The following is a 6000-nucleotide window of genomic DNA, read 5'->3' on the forward strand; positions in this document are numbered from 1 at the left end:
TAATGTCACCAATTTGTGTTTGTGTGTGTGTGTGTGTGTTTTTTCTTTTTTTTTTAGAGGGGGGAATCCTTTTTACGGATTCCAGGCATACATTTTTCCCTGGATATGTGAGACTCGACACACGACACTGAGTTATAATAAAAACTCGGCTCTAGTGCCCCTACTCACTAAACCCTAAAACCTCTTATCTTCTATCCTCTCATCCCCCGCGGACCCGCCTTTTAGGCATTACATCGGAGAGGGAAGAATTAGCTGCTGCTCTTCCTTCTGGTACCTAAGATTTTATATCTTCTTCTTTCTTCTAGTGGACATTTGTTCTTCTCCTTTCAATGGGACGCAGTTCCGTAAGGACTTCCGTGACAAACGAATTAATTGCGTTCCAGGCAGCTTCTGATGACAGCATTGCTTCTACTATTGTCTCTGGTTGAATGTTCTTCTTCAAGTTCATCTCCAACTCGTCTCGTTGTGGATCAAATCGTGGGCATTTAAAGAAGACGTGTTCCGCGTCTTCACTGATTCCTGGGCAGGACGGGCACTCCGGTCAATCATCATGCTTGAAGCGATGAAGATACGTCCGAAAGCATCCATGTCCTGACAACATCTGCTTCAGATAATAGTTGGCCTCGCCATGACTCCGCTTCAGCCAAACGTCGATCTTTGGTATGAGCTGGTATGTCCATCTTCCGTCTGTTGCGGCATCCCATTGCAATTGCCATCGTGTGATGCTGTTCTGCCGTTCTTCAGCTCTAAGTTTGTCGGCACTTAGTAAGGTTGACTTCTTTCGTTGGTAAAGATTCCGTCTTTCCTCAGCTAGAATTCTGTTCCGGAAATGACACACACTGCTTCTTCCGATATAGTGCGGAAGGCGCTGGCTACTCTTACAGCACTTAGACGATATACTGGTCCAGCCTTTCTCCATGACTCTTGCAGCTCCAACGCATCTGCCCAAATGGATATTCCATAAGTAAGCACCGATGTGACAACTGATGATAGTAGTAGTCTTCTGCTCTGCTTTGGGTCGCCGACGTTAGGCATCAGTCGTGCGACACTAGCTCTTATTACTGATGCTTTGGCACTGACGTGTTCCACCTGTTGTTTGAAATTGAGTCGAGCATCAAGCATCACTCCCAAATATCGGATATACGGTTGTGATGTTATTTCATGTGTACCGACTTTCAGCTTGATGGTCTCTACTGTTTTTCTGCTGGTAATAAGCACTACCTCAGTCTTGTGCTTCGCCAGTTGGAGATTCATTTCGTTGGTTGACTTTGTCAAAGGTTATGTCGAGCATATGGTTTATTTCGTCAAGATGTTTTGCGACGATCACTAAGGCTACATCATCTGCATACGCTACTAGTTTAACATTTCTTGGCAGTTTCAGTCTTACCAGTCCATCGTACATGATGTTCCATAGAAGTGGACCAAGAACAGAACCCTGTGGAACACCCCCGGTAATGTCGTACTCTTTTGGACCATTCTTCGTGTCGTATTTGAGAACTCTATCGGTGAAGTAGCTGTCCAGTATCCTACATAAATACTCTGGAACGCTTTTCTCTTGAAGAGCTTGCATGATGCAGTTCCAATTTGCGGAATTGAAGGCGTTTTTGATGTCTAATGCCGCCACCAGGCAATACTTCTTTGTGCCGCCCTTCCATCTGGTTCCTGCGATTGCTTCCTTAGCCATACCAACAACCAGGTTGATCGCGTCCAGGGTTGATCGTCCTTTCCGGAATCCATACTGGTTGTCTGCTAGGAGTTGGTCAACTACTGCTTCTATTCGTTGGTGAATTATACGCTCTAAAATCTTACCTACCGTATCTAACATGCAGAGTGGACGGTAGGATGACGATTCATCTGGTGGCTTTTTTCCTTTCGGAAGCAGTACTAGTCGTTGCTGTTTCCACTTCTTTGGGAAAGTCCCTTCTTTCAGGCAGGTATTGTACGCGTCTAAGAATAATTTCGGTGCTGCCTTTATAATGGTTTTCAGTGCAATATTAGGAATTCCGGAGCTTTATTATTTCCTACACGGTTACAGGCCTCCATCAGTTCCTCTTCCGTGACAGATGGTATATCGTCTAGTTCACCTGGAGCCAATTGGTAATCGATATTTTGTTGCTGTGGAAACAACGCAGGGACGATTTTTTGAAGGAGGTGAGGACACGTAGGTGATGGCATTTGTTGCGTTTTCAGATGGGTCATGACCACCTTATAAGGTCTACCCCACACGTCTTTGTCTACCTCGTATATAAGTTCTTTTCAACATCTTCTTTTGCTCTCTTTGATGGCTTTAGTCAGTTCACGACGCGCTTTTTTGTACTCTGCGATTAACTCTGCTGAGTTGGGCCGTTGATAGCCGTTGACACTCCTTACGAAGGCTGTTGATGTGGTCGTTCCACCAATGCACCGAAGATCTTGAATTTATGTCACGTTTACGAGGCATACTGGCATCACAAGCATGTGTCACTCTGCTCATCAGGTTATTCGTCTGTTCTTTCGCACATCCAGTGTTGATCGGATCACTATCGAAGGCTATTAGCAATGCTTCTGGGTCAAAAGATTTTACCTTCCAACCAATGCTGTTAGATTTCTTGATTTGTCTCCTGAGGTTCTGGTCGCTTGATATTTCCCAGAATATTGCATGATGGTAGATGGCAGTGTAGATGTCCAACACTTTCCATTTGTTGTTACCTTTAGCAAGGCTACTACTGACAAACGTGAGATCTACAGTCGAGCTTGCGTCGCCTTTGGTGTAGGTCGGCGTGTTACCACTATTGAGTAGAACTACAGGGTAGTAAAGGCCTCTAGTAGTGCTTTACCTCGAGCGTTAGTCTGCTTGCTACCCCAGTCGACTGCCCATGAGGTAAAGTCTCCGGCTATCGCTACTGGATGGTACTTTTTCGCATCTTCGGTTAATCGATCTAGAAAATCAGTGAAGTCAACAATGGAGAGGTTAGGTGGTGCATAGCAGCTATATAAGCGGACGCCTTCTACTGATGCTGCTATAAAGCCTGCATTGTTGTTGTCGACTGCGTTCTGGAAAGGGAGATTGTCACATGACCAAACGACAGCTTTAGATGTGCTGTCAGATTCCCACGGTTGATTACTGAGATGTTTGTACAGCTCAGTTATTAGTGCTATGTCTAGCTCTAATTCTCGTACAGATTGCATGAGCAGGTCATGCGCCGCCTCATAATGGTTGAGATTAAGCTGTTCAACTGTCGTCATAAAGCTCGTGGCTGCTTTAAGATATTTATATCTTTATTCACTAATACCAAACTCGTATCGTCAGCATAGTTTGTTATTTTACAATTTTCTACTACACTAAGTGATTCTGTTATGTTATTTATGTAAAGTACAAATAAAATAGGACCAACGACACTTTCCTGTGGAATTCCCAATGAGACCGGAGCAGGGCTAGATACAATTCTATCCAACAACAGCATATGATCCACTTTAGCGTCACCTCTCGGATACCGTATTGAAACAGTTTCTTGACTAAAATATCATTGTCTAGGGTATCATATGCTTTTGTCAGGTCAAGAAAGAGGCCTGTGGAAAGGTTTCCATTCTCCTGCTCACTTAGAACACAAGGTACAAAATTAAACAGAGCAGTCTTTGTGGAGTTTTCCTGTAGATATCCATGCTGACATTCATTGAATAAATTGTTTTCATTCATAAATTCGACAATACGCTTACACATAACATGTTCAAATATTTTTGAGAAAGTTGAAAGTAACCTGATAGGCCGGTAGTTTTCTAATTTACTTGCATCCCCTTTTTTTATAACTGATATGGCTACAGCAAGCTTTAGTTGTTCTGGAAAGAACCCATGCCTTAACGAATTATTAATTATGTAAATCAGTGGTTGAGCAATCGCAACAATTACAAATTTTAAATTTTAATATTTTCGTTGCAATGCCTTAGTTGTCTTATTGTTTTATTACTCAGATGCGCCATATGGAGCTTGTCCTTCTTGGCAAACTAAAAGGTCAATAGAGAAATTGAAAAATGAAATATTTCTATTTTAAATATGGGTAATTGACGGAAACTGCATGTTTTAATGAGATGTTCCAACTTCTTCCACTTCTGTGGCAAGAAAGATATGGAATAGTTAAATGAAGGAATTAGGGTACACAAAATTAATATAATCTAAATTACTTACAGAAGAAAATCTACTTTTACAATAATTAATCTAAATATTTAATAGCTATTTTTATTTATCTTTAGTGTTGTTTAAACTCCAATGGCAACTCCACCGTCGATTTGGGTTTGGGTCACTCACCTTTTTCTCCGATTGTTGCCCATGGGACAAACTCGCCCTCAGTCGTGTTTCAAGCAGTTACAAATTGAGTTTTAGTGGCAATATAGTCACCACAATATCCTTTTTTAAAAAATTCTTTTTCCTTTTCAATTAATAATCATGCGATTTATTAGCGCGCTTTAGGTTCAATGCTGTTATAGACTCTAGGGCCTTCTCGCTAACATTTTTCTTTTAGAAAGGTGTTGGTGAACGGATATGACATTATAATGTCTTTTTTTGACAAATTAAGGATATATTATTATTATTATTATTATTATTATTATTATTATTATTAGTATTAGCAATACGCGTTAAATATTATTTTTACGTTTACGTTATCTTCGAGTAATGCTAATTCAAAAGTAATGCTGTTATTGCAATATTTTTGCAAAGCGTGACTAGTATTTTTTTTAGAAAAAAAATAGTAGGTGTAGGTACGTATTATTATTAATAAAGAAAATTTCAATACGAATACGAAAATTTTAAAATATATATGATTTATTCGTCGCGCTTTTTTGAGCCACCCTATATACTTATTTTTATTCATTCTTTGCAAGATGGTGTCGTTAGTTACATGGTGTGTCCATGAGAGCTGCTTACGATATCCTCATAAATGTAGTTGACTCACACCATACAGAGTGATGTAGATTTTTTTTATTTTTGGCAAAATGTGTAGTGATTGAATGTCGATAACGGATTTTTTTGCGGGGATTAATGTATAATAACGAATATTTGTACAAAACTTGAAATTTTTGTTTGAAACGTAAATGGACCGTTTTAAATTTGATTAAGCATTGTTGCTGCGGGGTATTTTCGAATAAGTAGAAGCGTACATTTTAAAATCAGGTGATATGTATCGTTTTTAACGGTTTAATCTAAATTGCAATATGTTCATATATATTACGGAGGTTTTGACTGCGATCCTTCCTTTAAGTATCTATTTATGTACCTGATTCTCGAGCTTTGACGCTGCGACGCTGTTTTTAAATGGAGGCTAGTTCCAAGGGTAACGGTAACTACCTGTCGCTATTTATCTTACAGGTAAGTTTGGAAATAATCATTTTTGTCTTGTGTGCCTGTCGCCTGCCATATAAAACATTTTAATAAAGACTACAAAATCGATCCGATAGCAGAACAAAACCGACATGAAATCTTGAGATTACCCCCGTATCATTGTATATTTAGCCCGATTAAGATGATTTGGTCTGAGTTGAAAGCGCATATAAGAAGAAAGAATGCTGCGCCAAAATTTAGTGATAGTAAAATAAACGTAATTCGGCAAGAGGTTACGATTTTTTAAGTGACTGACACTTGATTATTTTTAAATTTGATACTTTGCATATTAATAATGATACTATGTACAAATGTAATGAAATAGAACGTAATAAATAGTTTCTTTGTACTAATTTTTTTATATACATGTTTCAAGAATTGCTTTGCGAAAAAGATTGAAAACATACTTATATCGCGCTTGTTAGTCTAGGTAGATAAATTCGTAGGACGGTCCTGGAATGGTTACGGGTAATGGTCTGCTCGGCAGGGTGTTGGTTAGTTTTGGGGTAATAAACAGTAGGCAAAGTTAAACACGGGGTCTATTGTAAAAGCACTATATTTCTGGTCAAATCATAACTGCCTGCATTATCAGCAAACGCGAAGGCATCTATATACTCAATTTCAATTCAATGGTCGTTGAAGCGCGC

This window comes from Cylas formicarius, unplaced genomic scaffold, assembly GCF_029955315.1.
Source record: "Cylas formicarius isolate icCylForm1 unplaced genomic scaffold, icCylForm1.1 PGA_scaffold_1__22_contigs__length_36826433, whole genome shotgun sequence".
NCBI classification, from domain to species: domain Eukaryota; kingdom Metazoa; phylum Arthropoda; class Insecta; order Coleoptera; family Brentidae; genus Cylas; species Cylas formicarius.